The sequence below is a fragment of the Alligator mississippiensis genome, chromosome 9 (genome assembly GCF_030867095.1).
Source record: "Alligator mississippiensis isolate rAllMis1 chromosome 9, rAllMis1, whole genome shotgun sequence".
NCBI classification, from domain to species: domain Eukaryota; kingdom Metazoa; phylum Chordata; order Crocodylia; family Alligatoridae; genus Alligator; species Alligator mississippiensis.
The window spans coordinates 55296968-55316490 of NC_081832.1; the positions used below are offsets into that span (position 1 = coordinate 55296968).

Here is a 19523-nt window from a genome sequence, read left to right on the forward strand (position 1 = left end):
TCCAGATAAAGAAAATAATTTTTGGTTATATATAAGAAATGTGTATGCACACCCCCCCCCCCAAAAGGATGGAATTTGATAGATTTTTAATTCTTGTATTGTGGGGTTTATAGGTAGCTGATAATGAAAAACTGAATCCATGACAAGTTCCATCAATACCTAAAGTGAAAGAGTTAGATTGTACACTACGATTGTTATGCTGACTGTACTAACTAAACTAGAGAGTAAAATCCTCTCTGTTTCCTTTTAGATAATGCTAAAAAAAGAGTAACTGCTGTTTTTTGGCTTGGGGAAGGGGATGTGTGAGAGAGAGAGAGAGAGAGAGAGAGAGAGAGAGAGAGAGAGAGAGAGAGAGAGAGAGAGAGAGAGAGAGAGAGAGAGAGAGAGAGAGAGAGAGAGAGAGAGAGAGAGAAGGATGGAAACCCAATAGCTCAGAGGACTAACAACAGAATTTAGAGCATGTCACTTCCAGACATTTCATACCCCAAGTTGTTAATTCCCTAATCATAAATTTGATGGCATTTGGCCTCTCAGGATATATAAATATATAAGGGAAAAACATCATCATTATTGACAGTTACAGGTGAAAGGCTGATGGCTGTGATTTCCTAAGGGGCCTCTGAGCATGAACTTCACAGTGGTTGTTAAGGTTAAGGATACACAGGTAGGACAACATGAAGAAAGCCTGTGCTGCTGTTTTGCATGTTGTACCATGCCATGGATAAGCAGAACACTTAGTTCTTCAGAGCTATCAGCCCACCAAGCACCCAAGTGCTCAATTCATATGATTTCTGATGTTGCTAATATAATACTTGTACATGAATTAGGCTCTTGCTGGGTTTGGATTTGGGCTGTCTTCAACAGACTTACTAGAATACATGCAGGGTGAGAGTCCTGACTGGTTTTAAATTAGGGCTATTCATCCACACCTGCATGTAGTTGACTCTCTAACTCTATCCTCAGGAAGCTGAGTGAGAACTTCTATTTTATTACTCTGGTATAGCAGGAGAGAAGATTATGTTTGGGTAATCGGATCTGTTTGCTGAGCCTCATCTGACAAGTTCAAAATAATATTGGTGCCATATTGTACCACAAATAAAAATCTAAGTGATGACTAGTACCCTACAGCAACAAAAGAATGAAAAAGTGCAAGGAAAGTTAATTTTTGTGCAGAGGAGGATTTTCTAGGAGTCCCCTTCCAGAAACGTGTTAAACGATTCCTTCATAGAGATCTAAGAAGATTCAAAATGCATTTGGAGATCAGACATCACAGCTATCACTTCCATCTGCATGTTTATACTCCAGCTGTGGTAATACACTAACTGTTTCTTATTCACACTATTTTTGTCAAAGCTCTTCATTATGCATGATCTATCATCCTTCTCTATTTTTCTCCCCAACTCATACTCAATTTTACTGCTATGTCAAAAGTATATACTTCTTAGATCAGCTTCTGATACAAGTTTATAATTTCTACCCTGCAATTACTTTGCAAAAGCCTTACCTGATTTTATACATTTCACAGTTTCATGTGCTGAACTGAAATAACTAACAAGATAAACACGTGGGAGGGCTACATCAAAGTTGTGAGGAATAGAGTATTCTCCATGCTGAGTTACACGTGCCTGTTATAGGAGAATTTCAATCTAAGTTTGCATATTTTTCCATCACCAGCACTTTTTAAAACATAATAGAGTATAACCTTATTTATCTGATGTTTACTAAAATTTTTACATCATTGGAGATTGTAACTATGCAAAGAGCAGACATGATTTAAAGACTGCACTTGGTTCTTGGCTGTGTCCTGAGAACTAAAGATAATGATGGCCACACATCATTTATCTTGGAGTTGGCACTGGTGTAGCTCTCCATGACTAAAATGCAACAACTAATAAAAGGAATACAAACAATTTAGAATCCTTTTTCCTATAATGTCTGATGCTATGGAATTTAGAAAGTGCCTCTCTCCTAGGACCCAACTGCTGCTACAGTGAAATGTAAAATGATAGACATAGCTAGAACTGGTCATCATGAAGTACTATATGAGGATCAGAGTGTTGAGAGATGCCTTCTTCCACACTGAGATGCATTAAGAGAGGTGTTTGAAACTTTTAGTAGCTTTTAAATTACACACAGGATCTTTCTAGGTTAACTCAGATCTGTGAATAGCTGTTTTCTGAAGCAAAACATCTGAATAACGTCTATGGCTAAATTGGAGTTATTGTTAATGTGCCTTTCTTTGTATGCATCACTTCTACTTCATCCGTTTCAAATTAATATCCTAGTTTATGTTACCTCTATAAAAAATTAGCCTCATAACATTTATTTTAGGTTACGGAAATTTTTTTCTGTAGCTTATTCTCTTATTTTATGTCTGTCTATAGCTAGAATGAATAGAAATGTAAGAAAGGAGGAAGCACATCATTAATACAGAAATAGCACCATAGCTATAAAAATTTGTACAAACACAAAAATATTATTCAGTAGCAGGGTAGTTAATTATTAACTTTTTCCTCCTAATGTGAGTAGTGTAACAATGGATGGGAGAGTGTGCACAAGTCCTGGGTGCTGCCTAAGTGGGGTGCCAGAATGGATCTGGGGGGGGGGGGTGCTTCCAGCCTTCTTTCCCTATCCCCCTGCACCCTCACATTCCCTGAAGTGGCTCCAGCTCCAACTCCAGCAACAAGGAGGACAGAACAATGGCAGTGGCCGTGCACCTTCTTTTGTCCAAAACTGGTGTTTAAATGGCCAGTTGACACACATTGGCATAAAAAGAGGGGGCAGCATCTCCCCCTGAGCACTGTTCCTGCACTGTATGTTGCCACTTCTGAGTGTATAGTACTGGCCAGGTATTCCACAAGATTGGACACCAAATTATCTTGTGAAAGTCAGGGTCTACAGAATCACATAAAAGAAGAGGATGGCACTTTTCTTCTGTGGGATCAATAAAATTATACTAATATAAAGCTAGATTAATATGCTATAATAACCTATGACAAAACCCATATGCTATAATAACCTATGAAAAGCCCTTTGTGAAGCCATGGTAGAACGTTCTAAATTAACTGTTATACAGCAGTATTATGAATACTTAAAAATAGAGGAGCAGACACTGAATACAGGTAGTTGTTGCCATATCTTAAATTTATAAGGCTAAATCAGTCAAGTTCAGGCTGTTTAATCAGTAGCAGTGTAAAATCTGGAACTGAATCACCAATGATGAATTCCCAGAATTTTAAACATGATACCCCAACTAACAGTTCTGTTCCATGATGATATTCTTCTTCCTTCAGGACCAATGTGATGGATTCTCCCAGTACTATGTAGCCACAATTTATGACACTTATGATGCAATTTGGAGGGGACTAACTACTTAAAAAGAAGACTGCATATTTGCTTTTAGATAAGATACAACACAGAGAATTCATTCCTTCCATTTTAAAGCAGTAACTTCTGTGCTTAACAGCACTTGTACAGGACCAACCATTCAGAGAGAGACAATCTAAACATAACCAAACTGTTTTATGATAAAGAAAATTATGTGGTGATAATCTTTAGATGTTAGAAAAAATGAACTATTTCTTTTAATATTGGAAGCAATTTGTATTTGTCTATGTTACTACGGCCAGCTTGGAAATGAAGAAGGCCAAAAACTTGCTCAAAATAAGAGAAGCTGAATTTCTTCTTACATGGCTCGTAGGTTTGCTAAATAAAGGATCACATAAGCCCTCTGAAGAATTTCTGAGCTGTCAATGTAGTATTTCATATGCTGTAGCAACAGAATACATTTTGGCTGGGTAAAGACATTCAGGAATGTTAGAGAGGGGTTAGATCGATATTAAAAATAGCCACCTGATTTAAGGTAAGTTGGGATGGAGGAAGATCAGGGGGCAGATGGAGTTTGTTGGGGGGCTTCAGAGGCAGGTGGGGTCCAAGGGGGATCAGGGAAGCTAGCAAGTTCTGTGGGAAGGATTGGGGAAATTGTGGGAGCAGGCAAAGTCCATAGATGTTGGTGGGGTCCAGGAGGGTTTGGTGGCATCAGGGGGGTCACAGGGTCTGTGGGACAGGGCTGAAGGGAACAAGGGGGCTCTCTCCCCCCTGACCAGAGGATATTTTTAGGTCCCTGCCAGAAAACCTAACCATTCCCCTCCCCCCCCCCCCCCCCACAGACACTTAATTCATTAGCTCCAAGCATTGGCAAATACTGATAAACTGGCACCAGGAGCAGCTTGTGTAATGGGGGGTTTGGTGGGCTCATCTGGGGATGGGGCGAGAGGCCGGGGAGCTAAAATAGCTCAGTGCTAGGGTTTGGGTAGAAAATGTGCAGACCTAGGGCTGGAGTCAGTGGCTAGGTGTTCCCAGCCCTGGGGATGTGCTGGTAACTATATAGAAAATTGGGACAGTCAGATTGGTCTAAAAATGGCCAACTCAATCCAAGTAAGGCTCCCTCAAAGGTCAGGTTAACTTGGATTGGGTTGGCCACCGATCAAACCTTCCTGAACTTCTGTATAGCTTGCACATAGATCAACCTAACTAGGGAGTTAAGTATAAAGTCTGCACCTGGGCAAACTAAGTCAGATTGGGTGGCCATTTTTAACATGATCTAACCTCCCCCTAACTTCCCTGAACATCTGTAGGCAATCTTTGATATGTTTGGATATAATAAAACATATCTTTAAAACATATTAGAATAGGTTTTATACACAAAATATGTAAACATTTCAAGTATTCTTAATTACTCAGAATACCTTTCAAGTACTGTCTACAAATTTCTAAAACAAAGGCAGAAAGGAGATGGGAGAGGGGGTGCAGGAAAGGGGACACAGAACAACGGGATGCAAGCACTGCTTAGGAAACCCTCAAATGACAGCGAAGACAAAGATTCCTTTTCAGTGACTGCAGATTCCAGAAAATGACATTTTGTAATAGAATAGTAAGATGATCCAACAGTCTTACCAGAAGAAGTTCTAGGTCTTCTGATGAGGAACCACGAGGAATCCTCCTGCAGAAACATAAAATAAAGACTCTCAGACTGCAGTTATGGAAGTTTTTCAATCACAAGAGGGTTAAAAAAATGTCCTGTCAAAAGAGAAACCACTAGCTTTACATATATAAATTACAGCTCATCAACCCATGGAGTTATTTTGGCATAAAAGTGCCTTGCTCCCATTTAGCTTACTTCAGTTTGAAAGCACCTGTTATTAATTATTAGTTGTGTTACCATAGCATGCAATTGCACTCAAGAGTCACATGCCACAAACTGTGCAGACACAGAACAACATAGAGATCTTAATCATGGTGAACTAGGTACTCAGCATTTCTGAAAATCATGCCACAACCTCAGAAGGATTTAAATTCCTGAGTTTTGGTCTAAATGCCATTTGGAAACTTCGTAGGGAATTCAGTGTTAGAGACATGGTTAGAACTCAAGACTTATTAGCTCCCCAGCAGGCATTCCATGGAGGACAAGGGTCATTTACATAGGATTTCCTGCCCCATGGTAATTATTCAAACATTTTACAACATGTAACTATAGTCAAATGATTATTGACCATAAACCTGCAGACACCTACATCCTTTAAGTGGTGTCACTTAAAATTTTTCCAAGATTTTTCAACCAGATTAAAAAAAAAAAAAAAAAGTGCTTGGGATAGGTGTTTTATAGACATCCAAAAGTGACCCTTTGTCAATCATTGCTAACAGGTAGTGTGAATCACTAGGTAACAGCTACTGTTCTAGAGAGACATGCAGGCTTTTTTGTCGTTCCAGGATGTTTAATGAACCAGTCATATGTATTAATGTAGTGTTATCTTAAGGGTCAAATATTGCTCATGCCCACACAGATGCAGCTCCTGTCAGTGCATAAAGTAAGAGAGAAATAAGCCCACAGTAGCTATGTTTCCCTTTTGTAACATAAACCAGTTTTCCTTGTGACAAAGTTCTTTTTCTTCTTTGAATCACTGAGTGAATTCTATCAGCTGGCATAACTGCTTCCATGCTGAAGGCTTTGCAACAATTTGGATGTATGAACTTTTGCTTATAAATAAATATTGATTAATTTCAACCTTTTATTAGCATGTGGGGGGCAAACGAGGGTGTTTGTTAAGGGGAGGGAGGAGGGTTGTGGTACATGGGAGACAAAGGGGAACAATAAGATACTTTTCCCAGGTACCTGACTACACTTGCAATGCATATTCTATGGCTCTTCTGATACTCTTGATACATTTTCCCACCTCAATCTCAGTCATCAGGGCTTGCTACAGGGTGAGTGCACCTCACCCTAACTGGCTGTTACAAAGCTGTACACCTTGTATGTTAACCAATTTTATTGTATGAATTTGGGTCAAGGTTACTGAATGAAAAAAAAAAAAAAGAAAATGAACTTGTCTTTCATGTCATCATCTTTGCTTGTGCAAACAAAAATGAACACTGAAAAGATAAAAGATCAAGATAAACAAGATTTATTGCAATTGCTGACAGTGTTATACTTGTAGATTCCCTTCCACGCTGCAGTGCTGTGCTACATGGCATTGAACAACAACAGCAACAACAACAAAACCCAGTGACAGGTACACCAATTTACGGTCACTTGCTTTTTGTATGTGACAAAGTGTCGTCTTCAACAGACTGTATTGTGCATTAATCATGTGTCAATACACAAGGTAAGGTATGTATTTTGAAGAAAAATAACTATCCTTTAAATTTCAGCTAATGGCAGTTGTTTGCTTCTTTTCTCCACAAAAGAGAAGAAAGCATTTAAAAATAGAAACTCAAAATATCAACCATCAAGAGAAAATGAAAGAGAAGAGAGTGATTATGAATCCAAGCAATATAGCTATTTTCAAATTCAGGATCATATGTGGCAAGGACTTCTGTGAACATTTTCTTTGTTATGCACATCAATCCATTTGTACATAGTCATAAACATTTAATTTTGAACTGAAGAATCAAACCCTGATATTTCAAATGAAAAAAAAAACAACAACTGAAGTCTCCAATATTTCTAAGTTACATTAAAAAAAAGATTGCCCTGCAAATCTCATAGGCTTTCAGTGCAAAAAGCTACCAACTGAGTAGGGACTGCTAGGCTACGGACAGACATTCAAAAATCCTGAGCCTGAATTGATTCAATCTTTGCAAGTTAGTCTAACCTGACTAGGCTGAACTGGTTTGTAACTGGACAGACATCCTCTCTGGACTGAGGAAATTCAGGCGCATACCTGCAGTGGCTCAGGCTAGAAGCCAGGGGATGCTAGAGCAGTCCTCCCTTCCATTCTTCAGGAACCTGAGCTAAGGGGGGCATGGCCAGGCCCTGGCAGGACTCCTCTCATTAGGGATGTCTGCCTGCATGGTCTCAGGCTTTTCCCTGTTGGCTGCTCCAGGGGCAGGAGTGTTGCCAGCCCCCAGCTCTGGCCTAGCACTCTGAGGCAAGAAGGGGTATGCAGTACATGCATCTGTTCATGATACAGAACTTTTCAATCTCCCTATTCCTGCTTCCTCATACTGGCTGCAGCAAACTGCCAGGTGAGCAAGCCAGATGGGGGGGGGGGGGGGAAGGGAGAGGCTGATGGCTGATAACAGTCTTTATCACCCAAGTAGCAAAATAGCCTCTCTCCACATTACTTCAAACTTCTTAAACAGCTTACCAGCTGACCTGTTGATTAGCTCCAAAAGCCCTAAGCAGTCACTGTTTCACCTGCCCCACCGAAACTGGAGAGAGACACACACACAGACACCTCTCAGCATTAGCTAGCATACCACATGCTGGTTATGGTCCCTGCTGTAGCAGACAGGAGGAAGGGATCTCTGCTTAAGCAGCAGGTGGCGAGAGGGGAGCCAGCACACCCTGCTGTGCCTACAAGTCTGTGTTGAGCTCCAGCCAGGGAGCAGAGGGAGCGGAGGGGCCAGCCCTGCTGTGGAGCAGAGAGCATGCCAGGATGGTGGGGGACTTTGATTTAACTTAAACCACCAAGGGGTCTGGGACACACATTGCATAAACTGGTTTGAGCCAAATCAGTTAAGTCTGATACTAGATTTGTAGCAAAACCCCCAGTTTTTCTTTTTTAATATATATGATAGATATGCATTCCCTTCCCTCCCCCAATTATTTCTGGCTTTTCTTTCTCTCCCTCTCTATTCCCTATAGACAAGCATAAGCGAGATCAGACTTAGGATAAGCTTTAAAATTTTTATTTTGGTAGCAAGTTTTTGGTTTTGGATATCCACTGTTTTATATTGTATTATTACTAGGTTTGTATTGATTCTTACTGTTGTATATTGTATTACCATTTTTGTATTGATTTTTATTGTTTCATATGGATATTGTATGGTTTAGGCATGTGTTTGTAAGTGAACCAAAGTAATGTCAAGTTTCCATTTTGTATGTCAAGTCTCCATCTTGTGTTCTCTGCCTGTGCATCCCCTGTGTCGCTACTGTATGAGTCACGTACCCCTCCCATGTACATGGGTTCCCAGATGAATGAGAGTGATTGGGAATGATTTAAATACAATGGTAGCAGGCCTCTACTGAATGGCCTGTAACAACCAGGCCATCACCTCACATTGATTCATCCAGGAACCACGGACTTCACTCAGGAACAGAGACAAGAACCCAGCATTTGAAAGACAAAAGACCCTGCAGAACCAGCAACTCCACCATTGTACCCCACGATTATAGACACCCAAAACTGCACATTCCTGCATGAAGCACACATGCTCAGTATGCCAGGGGCTGACCCTTGCCTGGGCATGCCTCCTGTCACTAGGGTCACACAAGGTCTGCCCCTATAAAAAGGGGCATTAAAGACAGACCCAGTGGGACGTGCTTTCCATCTGGACCAGCACCATGCCACACCACCTATCCACCCACAGGCCCTGCCAGTGACCCACCTCTGGACAACACCTGCTGGACAAGGACCCCTTTTCCAGCCTGGATAGGTAGCTATCAACCCCATCCTTTTTTCAACCAAGGGCTTGGACTCTGCTTCTCTTCCCTACCTGAACTCCAGCCCTACCACTGAGTCTCTCTCCTGCTGCCAGTGTGCGCACGTGTGTGTGGTGGGTGTGTGTGTGTGTGTGTGTGTGTGTGTGTGTGTACCAATAATTTCATGGGGCTGTGTAGTGTGTTGTCTGGGGCTGTGTAGTGTTGTCTGTGTAATAAAACTGTTACTTGGACCCCTAAGTTGGGTTTTGTTTTACTATGGTTTGGCCTGCCCTTCTAACTGCTGTCTTATTTCTCCCTGTCCTGCTTCTGGCTCACTGCCACCTCCAACACCTGTCCTGAGCTCCTCTCTACCTTCAAACCCCCTGTTTCTTTGCCACTGTCTTATCCTCATTGCCTTGAAGGTTGGGTAGCAGCCTGGCATGTGTTTAAGATTCAGAGTTTAGCAGTTTTGTGAAACTTGACCTGTTTGCTCACTTACTAATTATGGGTGTAATTCCTCTCATCCCACCATCACCACACAAGATGCAATTTAGTTTTTTGAATACCTATTGTAACCCAGAAATTCCAGAACTAAGACACTGCCCTAAAAATATTTGGGTAGCAGTATGAAGGTCTGGTTAAAATCTAGGCTAGAAACATAGCCCTCCATCTGCAATTAACTTGCATTACAGTAATGGCAAGGCAACTGTTGTCTAACCCACTGTCATATATATGACAATTCCCTGGACAAACAGCTCTGGAAAAATTAAGATGAGAGTCTATTTGTTTTAAATCAAGTGATTCTAGATTAAACTTTTAGAGTTTTGGAGATCACATCTATCACTGGGTTGCAGGTAAGCTCTTGTATACAGTACAATAAGACAAAAGAAAATGTTGTGAGTCTCTAAAAGGTACAGATATCACCTAAACACAATTAACTACTAGTGCTCCTGAATGACCATTGTTAATAAGTGCAACCATTTTCTTTTCTATCATCATAAAGGCTACTTTAAAATTTCTCCTAAAATAAGTTTTCTTGTTCTGCGTTGCTCAGTGGAGTAAATCATAAAAATATGTGACAAAAAAAATTCCCTAAAATTTCAGTATTTCCTTTGACACACTGGTTTGGTAAAAGCTATTGTTATTAGATTGTTGTATTCAAATACAAGGCAATCCTTTTTCTAAAGTTATTGAAGCAGAGAAATTACTATTGTTTTTGTTAGAGGACAAGAGTGGTAGACAAATCTACTATTGTCCTGCTCCAGTGGTGTGGAATACACAAGAAAAATTAAACAACTGAAATACTTGGTAGAATTGCTGAATGTACACTATAATTAGCCATTGGACTACAAATAATATGATATATTAAATGTATATAAGTTTATAATATTGTAACTAAAACAAATATATATAAGCAGATCATATACTATTTAAAAATACTTCATATTCATAATATTTTTAGTTCAGAGACTAATTATTATATGTTTAAGAAGATAATACAGGACATCTGCCAAAGAATTAAGCTATTCATTAGAAATTATTTTATAAGCTACAGTAGACTTAATAGTACTTCAGATTTAATAGTACTGGAAGCTAAACAATGACCGCCTCTTAGAAATCCAGCTGATATAATATTTTGCTATTGTAAATATAAGAGTGCATTTTATATTTAATCTGTTTTTATTTTGGCAATTTTAACAATATCTAATTATCCAACTACTTGAAATGACAAGTATTCACTTTAGCCTTCTTACAGGACCTGGTCAGGACCTCCTCAGATTTTTTTTTGTCTGTGATGTCAAATGTGACTGTGTAACTTGAGCTAGAAGCAGGAAGACAGGCACAGGGCTGTTCTCTCTCTCTCTCTCTCTCTCACATACACACGCACATGCACACACACACGTGAACTTTAGCTTTGCCCAGTTGAACAGAATCTACAGAGAATGTAAAACCCAAACATGCCAATGTGGTTTGTTCTTTTCTTTAATATTCTTCCCTACCTGTGCTTTCTCAGAGAAGAGCCAGAGAAATGTGGATGTTTTGGGGGATTTCTTTTACTTCATTGGAACCTGAACTGCTACACTATTGTCCCTGTCCACACGGGTCAGACCAGCTTGTCCCTGTGTTCTTTCAGGCTAGACTTCCCCAGTATATCACTGATGCTCAGCAGAAGGGAATAAAGAGAATACAGAAGAGAAATGGAATCTCTACCCCCTAAGGAAGTAAGCTATAATTGATGTGGCTACACAGTTAAAAGGGTGAAGGTTTTCACTTGAAAGGATGATTATTTTCACATAATTTCATTCTGGCAAGTTTGGGCCCATAAATGTTTACTGTCAATCACAGATAAAGAGCATTGCTTAGGATAGAGCTTACTTGAGTGTTCTTGGTAAAATCACTATCCACTAATAAGCATTTGTAGGGGCATGCTCTTTGTTTTAATATTGTCAGTCAAGGCTAGAGGAGAATACTTTCTTTGATTTGAAATAAGTCAATTTATGTTGCATAGAAACCAAATCATCTGTTCCCAGCAAAAGCCAATAATGAAAGTGACCTTAGCAACTGATTTGGGGGCCTTTTAGAATGCACCTGCATACTCGGCAGACTAGGAGGGAAAAGAGGCATAACTGATGTCAGCACTGTAATGAGAATGCTGGTGTCATTAACGGATCATTGACTCCAGATCATGACAAGTCCTTTGGAAAATTCAAGCTATAGGGGACAGTACTAGATATCAAGGGATTTACAGTGAAAATAAAAAAACCCAAAGTTATGATTTTACAAAACTCAGAACCAAGTTCTAGGAAAAGTAAGATGTTAATGTTAGCATGCTGCAGATAATTTACAAATAAATGAAACCTGAATAATGCTTACTTTCAAAGGATGTATTTCCATAGGATATGGATTATAAACCATTCTCTAGAGTCTTCCCTTCCACCCCTGATGCTACATTGGCATGCATAATATTTCCATAAAATTAGTCTGTTCTCATACTCTTTCCACACACAATTTCTAGAATAAATAGGAAGGCAGACACGTAGGAGTGTTTTGCGGTCTCAGAACACTTTTGACATCATATTCGGTAAATATTGAGTTTGAATTCTTGCTGCAAAGTGAAAACACCCTTCCTGAGTCACTACATTAGTTTTAAGAATTAAAATTGAATGGCACAACAAAAAGAGAAATAACAAGCTGATCACTGCTTCTTTATGATTTCTATAAAGGTTTCCTCAGAGGTAAAAATTGTATTTGTGATGTCACAAGTCTAAATTCGTGTGCCTATCTCAGCCTCCTGCTAGCTCCAGTTATACAGTCACGTGTGACATTAATGACAAAATCCAAGGAGGTCCTAACAAAGTCCTTTAAGTGAGCTAAAGTGAACTTCAAGTATTCAGATAATCAGATTTTATTTTTAATCAGCATAAAATAGAAGCAGTTAAGTTAAAAACAAAGCAAACCTTTTAAAATGTCAGTCTTCACATAATATAAAGGTATAACATAGTACCTACATCATATTATTTATATTACACAAAGCATTTCATTAAAAAAGACATATCTAATTAATATCTGAAAGGGATGGAACAACATTTTAGCTTGTATTACATAGGTTTGATACTGACTGTACAGGTTTAATTGTACTGGGAATCATTGTAACTTAAAAATGTGTCAATCAGTTTGCTGTTGTATTCAATTTAAGAACTAAGCACATTAAAGTGAACCCAGTATAGTGAAAGTAAAGATTATGATAAGACTCATATATATTTATAAACCAAAGATGCTGTTAAAGTTTAATTTAGTTGAAGTTGAGGAGAGAAGATCTTTATTTTTCTCTAAATCCTATTCTTTAAGAGCCTCATTGTGTAACATTTTTAATCTTTATATAAATGACCTTGATAAAATGAATAAATTGAACAAGAGTATCACCCAGTGGTGAAACAGAAGCAGTGTATTTTCTTATTTCTTTCCAGCTCTCTCACTTGCTGTGAGGTGTATTTTTTTTTATACTGAAATATGTCACATGCTAAATCCACATACTGATATTACATAACCATCAATTGAATATATTAAGAAACCCCATTTTGTCAATGTTCTATGACACACAATTTTATTTTATCGTTATCTTTGAATCCAGAAAAGGCTCCACTGAACCCTTGACTTCACTAAAATATGTTTTTTAAAGCAAACCTAAATATGCAATTTAAAATCTTATTCAAACTTTTTTCCTAAGTGGAAAGTATTGATACTTTAGGCTATATGGTATTTGGCCATGATAACTGGAAAGTAAAACTGATTGATATTATTCAAACTAAAAACAAAAGCAAAACTCTGAAGACTAGACAGCAAAGCAAAATAGACCAATTTTATTGTCCAAGATCATCAAAATACAGAAAAAAGAAGAAACTAAAACTTTAAAGAAAAAACTAGCAATTGGACCAAAAATAAGTTAAAATTCTTTCAGTTAACTGTGATCAACATAAGGATTTTTAAAAGGCCACCAACATTAATATTGGTATTCCAATAATACCTAGGAACCCAGAACCTCATTGCACTAGACTCTGTACAAGCAGAGACAGTCCCCGACCTGGAGGGGCTTTCTTCCTATTCCATTACAATAGTTTTATGCCATTATACCTTAGTGATGGTCTGTGGGATTACCATGTACAGACTATGAGAGTGAGGCATGCATTTTCATCATAATAGTTGCACAGAGTTGGGTGGGAAACAAGTTTTCCCATACTACAAATGCTTTTAAAAAGTTGACATTTTTTTCCTGGTTCAAATGAATATATATATTTTTTGACTTCTGTTAATTGAAAGTCTGGTTTGATCATTAGATCAATCTGGGAAAATGTCTTTTCTATTTCAATTTCAATCATTTATATATAATATTTAATCTTGTATAAATTCCTAGATAGAGTGAGCTCAAAATAGTAAAGACCAGGTTTGTATCTCTGTTTTATTTTTTAATGAAAAATAACGTGGAAATCTTTTAATTTTTTTTTTTTAATCCTGAAATGAAAAATTTGATCAAACAAATAATTCTCCCCAGAAAGTTTCAAATATTTTAGGATCCTTTAGGATACACAGTATTAATGAGATGCAAGTAATTATTCAGTAGTTATTACCTAGTTTTCATAGGGACACTATTCAATCAGCATCCCTGAAACTACCCTAACTGCTGCATTAAAAGAGTTTTCTCCACCAGGCAGACAGTAAAAGGGGGTACTACATCTATAATTTACTGAATTGAGGCTCCAGTCATACCATAGAAGACTGTCCAATGAAAATCTGTCTTCCACTCACTGCACTGGATCCCCAAAGAACATTGTATCAAACATGAAATGTCACTCCATACATTCAAGGCACTTCATAGTTTCAGCCTAAATTCCTATAATGTCACTAAAAGTTTCTGGTTGATAAAAATAATCTTCTCATAGAGTGGAACTATCTAAATCAATGGTAAAAGGTTATTTATCCAGGAAGACAAAGCATTCTTTGGGGTCAACCCTGGGCAACAAAACACGTTCTTCAGGATCTATGAATCTCCCACAGACCTCATCACCTTCTGCTTTAACAAAAAAAGGGGGGGGGGGAGTGGAAATCATTTGGCTTTTGCTAATATACACATATAATGCAACCATCTACATGCAATTTCTACTCACAAGGGAATAAGTAACTAGGAAGGACGTGACACACAATGCACTCTTCCCACCTGTCTTATTGCCCTATTGAAAGGTGTCCATGCAATGAATAGAAGAATGCATGAATGCAATAAATATAAGAATTAGAATAAGATACAATAGAATAAATCCAATTTTTAAGTAGCACACAGAAGAGGCTCAGAATATGCACAGAGGGCGAGAGTGTACACATGTGGTATATAGTACTGCAGCTCCATCTTTTGCATGTTGTATGTACTGCATTTGCAGGCATTCCCAACATTGCTAATTTGCAGCCCCATGGGAGCAGAGTGGAAGGGGTTGGGGGCAGGAAGGGTTTGACACCAGGAGATCCTGGTGTCAAGAAAACCCCACGCCTAAAAAAAGTGGAGTGGTACATGTGGTGGCAATATGAGCCACTCAAAACTGGAGCTTGGACAGCTGGACTAAAAACTCTGGCTGCCAACCAGGCTCCCTGCTGCCAGATTGCCACGGTTGCAGCCCCTGGAGGTCCTGGCCTCTGCATCACCAAAAGCTAACTGTAACTTATTTTCTATTGCTTTTCAATGGAACATTAGCATTATAATCAGGATGGCTGGCAAGAAAGGCAAGGATTATCAGGTATGCTTCCTCCTGTGAATTATAAATGTATTTGTTCCCACATCTGTGACCTTCAGAACCCTCTGCAACTAGTATCATGGACTTATCATGGATTACCAGCCTGAACCAGCAGCAGAATTTATAGTTCAAGAGAGAATACTAAAACTCCCAACTTGATTCTGAAATTGCTGGCATTGTACCACCAGGTCTGGGGCAGTAAGTTTGCAAGTTGGACCTTGGACATAAAGGTTGTGGAATAAATATGGATACTGAGTTTCAGCTAATAAAACTCTCCTGGGAGGTGGAAGCAGGAGTATTTCATTTGAAGGAACTTCCAAGAAGTTCATCAGAATATATTGAGAAATAACAAGACTGCCTCCTGTGCTGGAACATGCAAACTGCAGCAAGGAGAGAAGTAAAACACAATTCTCAGGAAAGTGTCCAAAAGTAATTTTTGGCTTCCACAGCAACACTAATCTGATTTACAAGCAGCAACCAATACATTGTTTGCAGAGAACATTATGATGAAACATATTTGGGGTTAAATTTACTGTTCCAACCTGGCTCTTGTTCTTTACCTACAGGGAACTGAATAAAAAGGTGTTGGCAGCAACCAATTTCTTTTGAACTTAGTTGACTTTGTATTGGATAATTGCTGTATAAAGCTGCATCCTTGTGCAGGGTGCATTTAGCATTCTAGATGTATTTTCAGTTGTCAAAAATGACCTTAAAAATAAACTTGGTGTTACTCTAGGTCATGCAATACCTATTTATTTATAACTATTGTAAATACCCCTGCCCTCATTCATTTCTAGCAGGTAATGCCCTGTTTGTAAGTGTAAAGCATTTCAGTTTTGATGACTGGACTCTACATCCTTGCAAAGTGAAATATATAATGCTCCTGATGTACCATCCTAAATATCAATATTAGAGTCACAGGCAGACAAGGTTCTTTGAGTAAATCTGATATATTTTATTAGACCAACTCAAATAACTTGCAAAGAAGTTTTCCAACTTTCAGGTATAAATACCCTTGGTCTATGCTCTTTCTGGATGGAATGAATAGGAAAGAAGCCAGAGGCTGGTATGCATGCAAGAAAGCCAGTCAGTGAAGATAGAAATTGGGGAGTCAGTGGGTGAGAGGGTAGTCTAGGAGGGAGAGGGGAGAAGGAGAATGAATGAAGCTGGTAGAAAATGGAGTACAGGGCCACCCCGGGGGTGGGAGGAGGCGTGAATTGGGGCAACCGCCCTGGGCCCCGCACTTTGGGGGCAGAGCAGAGCTGGGCAGAGCAGCTGAGTGCGGGCTATGCAAGGGTGCGGGTTATGCAGGCAACTCCAAGTCAAGTGGCGCCTCCCCACTGAGCCCCGCCGGCAGTGCAGGTGGGCTGGGGGGCCACAGCAGGGCCTTGCCCTCCATCTCCTTCTCACCCTGGGGGCACCCTGGCCACCGCTGCCTGCCATGGCATGTAGTTAACACCCAGCGGCACCTCCCCACTGGGTCCAGGTGGGCTAGGCTGCACTGCTGGGGCAGGGGGCAGTGGTGCAGGTGAGCTAGGGGGCCGTGGCAGGGCCTCGTCCTCCGTCTCCTTCTTTCCCGGGGGTGCCTCCTTGCCTGGGGGTGTGGGGAAAAAAGGGGTGCGGGGAATACACAGATGCAGGGTATGCATGGATTATTTTTTGAAAATGCAATTTTCCACGGGTTATACATGGGTGCGGGTTATACCCATGTGCAGTATATGCATGAAAATATGGTAATATCATGCAAAGGGGAAAAAAAAATTTCACCTTCCCCCTAAACTAAAAAACACCCAGTGCAACACCAAAAAGTTCTCAGCAAGTGTGACAATGTTTGAATGTGAATGAGAGAGAAAACTGTCTGTGTCCACTAGAGATGGCCTCTGTAAAGATCTATAGCACATTTATACTGTAGTCACATTTCTGGCTACATTAGAGCACCTGCATCAGGGGCGGGCATTTATTTTGGGCAGAGGGCCACTTAACAGGTTTTGGTGAGCTGTCAGGGGCTCCATAGGTAACCCTGCCCTTGACAGTTGCCCCACCCCCTGGTCACCACATTGGGACCAGAAGTCCTGCCCCCTAACCTCTGACCTTTGCCACTGGAAGTCCCTTCCCTTGCTGTCCCCCACCCCCTCAAATACTCCCTTCGGGAGCAGGGGTTGCCATCTTAGAACCAGAAAAAACAGAAGTAAAAAACCTACTGTAATATATTTTAATATTATCACAAGAAATATTTGTCATGACTTGTGATTGTGTACAGTATATGAGGGATTGCACAATAACTCAAAAATAAAGTCCCATGCTTTTATAGTGTGTGTATGTGGGGGGAGGGGTGTAGCTGTGTAAGGCTACACCTAGAATATGTTGGGGTGTATGTACATGTCAATGGGGGTTGTGGGGACAAGGTGTGGGTATGTGGGGTGCGAGAGAGGGTGGGAGGATATAGGAACCACCTACACATCTCCTATGGTGTGCAGCCCCTGCTGCCTGGCAGCAGCAGGAGCCAGTGGGGAAGTCAGAGTGCTCATGTCTGAAGCAGGCACAGTTCCAACCAGTGCTGCATGGGGGGAAGGGAGTGGAGCCTGCCCTTTCACCAGGGCTCCAGATCACATGCCTGCAGCTCAAGCATTCACAGCAGGGGAGGCCCCACACTGAACCCTGCTGCTTCCCCCACTTCCAGAAGAGTGCAGAGACCTGAGCAGCAGGAAGTGGAAGGAGCCCCACCCCTGCTTCCCCATGAGTTGAGCATGGGGCTTCACAGGTGCAAGAGTGGAGCTGCAGGCATGCAATAGAAACACGCAGTCAGGCTGCAGGGGAATGAGCCCCTTGCCCCCAGTTCAGTGCTGGCCACCTCTATTGCAGGGGCTCCACACTGTGCATCTGTAGTTCCACATGGTAGTGGGGAAGCCGTGCACTGGATACCATGGGAAAGCAGGGGCAGGGCTCCTTCCACTCCCAGCAGAGTGCAGGGATCTTATCAGCAGGGAGCAAGGGAAGCAGCAGGCTCCAGTGTGGGACTTCCCCCACTGTGGGTGCTGGAGCTGCGGGCATGCAGCACAGAGCCCCAGTGATAAGGCAGGCTCCACTCCCTTTCCCTGTGCATCACTAGCCAGAGCCACATCCCATCAGACGCCTCTGCTGGGCATGAGCACCCTGACCTCCCTGCTTGCTGCTGCTGCTGCCGCCAGCAGCTGGGGCTGCACACCATGGGGGGAATCCTTACACCCCTCACTCTCACTCCCACACCTTGCCCAGCTAAGCTCCTCCATGCTCCCGCTGCCCCTGTGGGTGCAGGCTCTGCACTGTGCTCCCGCTTCCAACCAGCTGAAACTCCACCCTACCCCCACCAACCCCACCACTTCCCTACCTGCTTCCCAGAGTGAGAAGGTTCTATCTGCACAAGAAGCCCCACCCAGAAGCTGCTGGCTGGGCAGAGCCCTTCCACCCAGGAGGGTGGAAGTGTGGCCCAGTTTGGTATGTTGAGGGCTTCTGCACTCAGGTGCCTCACTCCCATCCTCATGGGTGTAAGTGCTGGGTAGGGCACAATTCATTGGGGAGGTGCCATGGGCTGGATGAAAGTGCCTGGTGGGCCGGACCCAGCCTACAGGCTATATTTTTTCAATGCCTGATCTACATACTAAGCTATTCTCAACTAGTTATTTATATTCACAGACAGCAATCTAGGTGTGGCAGAATGAAGTTCAACATGTGCCAGTTAGCCCACTTCTCAGGTAAACCTTGCAACTCCAACTCAGCTCTGTGCTTCTGTAGCTGGACTGCTACTAGTTCCTGAGCTAGCTATGTTATTGCAGAACAATAATTCGGCACCCTATTCAAATTTGCTGATGACACTAAGATGTGGGGGGATGTGGGCATGCTAGAAGGGAGGAATAGGCTGCAATTGGACCTACGCAGGTTACGAGGGTGGGCAGATGAGAACAGGATGGGTTTCAACACTGACAAGTGCAAGGTTCTGCACCTGGGGAGGAAGAACCAGCAGCATACTTACAGGCTGGGGAACTCCCTTCTCATCAGTACAGAGGCAAAAAAGGATCTTGGAATCATTATTGATGCCAAAATGAACATGGGCCGACAGTGTGGGGACACAGTCAGGAAGGCCAACCACACCTTGTCATGCATCCACAGATGCATCTCAAGCAGGTCCAAGGAGGTGATCCTCCCCCTCTATGTGGCACTGGTCAGGCCACAGTTGGAGTACTGTGTCCAGTTCTGGGTGCCGCACTTCAGGAGGGATGTGAACAATGTTGAGAGGGTCCAGAGGAGGACCACCCTCATGATCAAGGGGCAGCAGGGCAACCCTA

General features: G+C 41.3%; 1 long non-coding RNA gene across 3 annotated transcripts in view; it reads right to left on the minus strand.

The window, feature by feature from the left end:
• Positions 1 to 19523, minus strand: part of LOC109280872 (uncharacterized) — a 696334-nt gene that overhangs the window by 620401 nt on the left and 56410 nt on the right. For all 3 annotated transcript variants that reach the window (XR_009464392.1, XR_002087329.2, XR_009464391.1), the window contains exon 2: positions 4957 to 5002. This is a non-coding gene — a long non-coding RNA (uncharacterized LOC109280872). The remainder of the gene's footprint in view (positions 1 to 4956; positions 5003 to 19523) is intronic.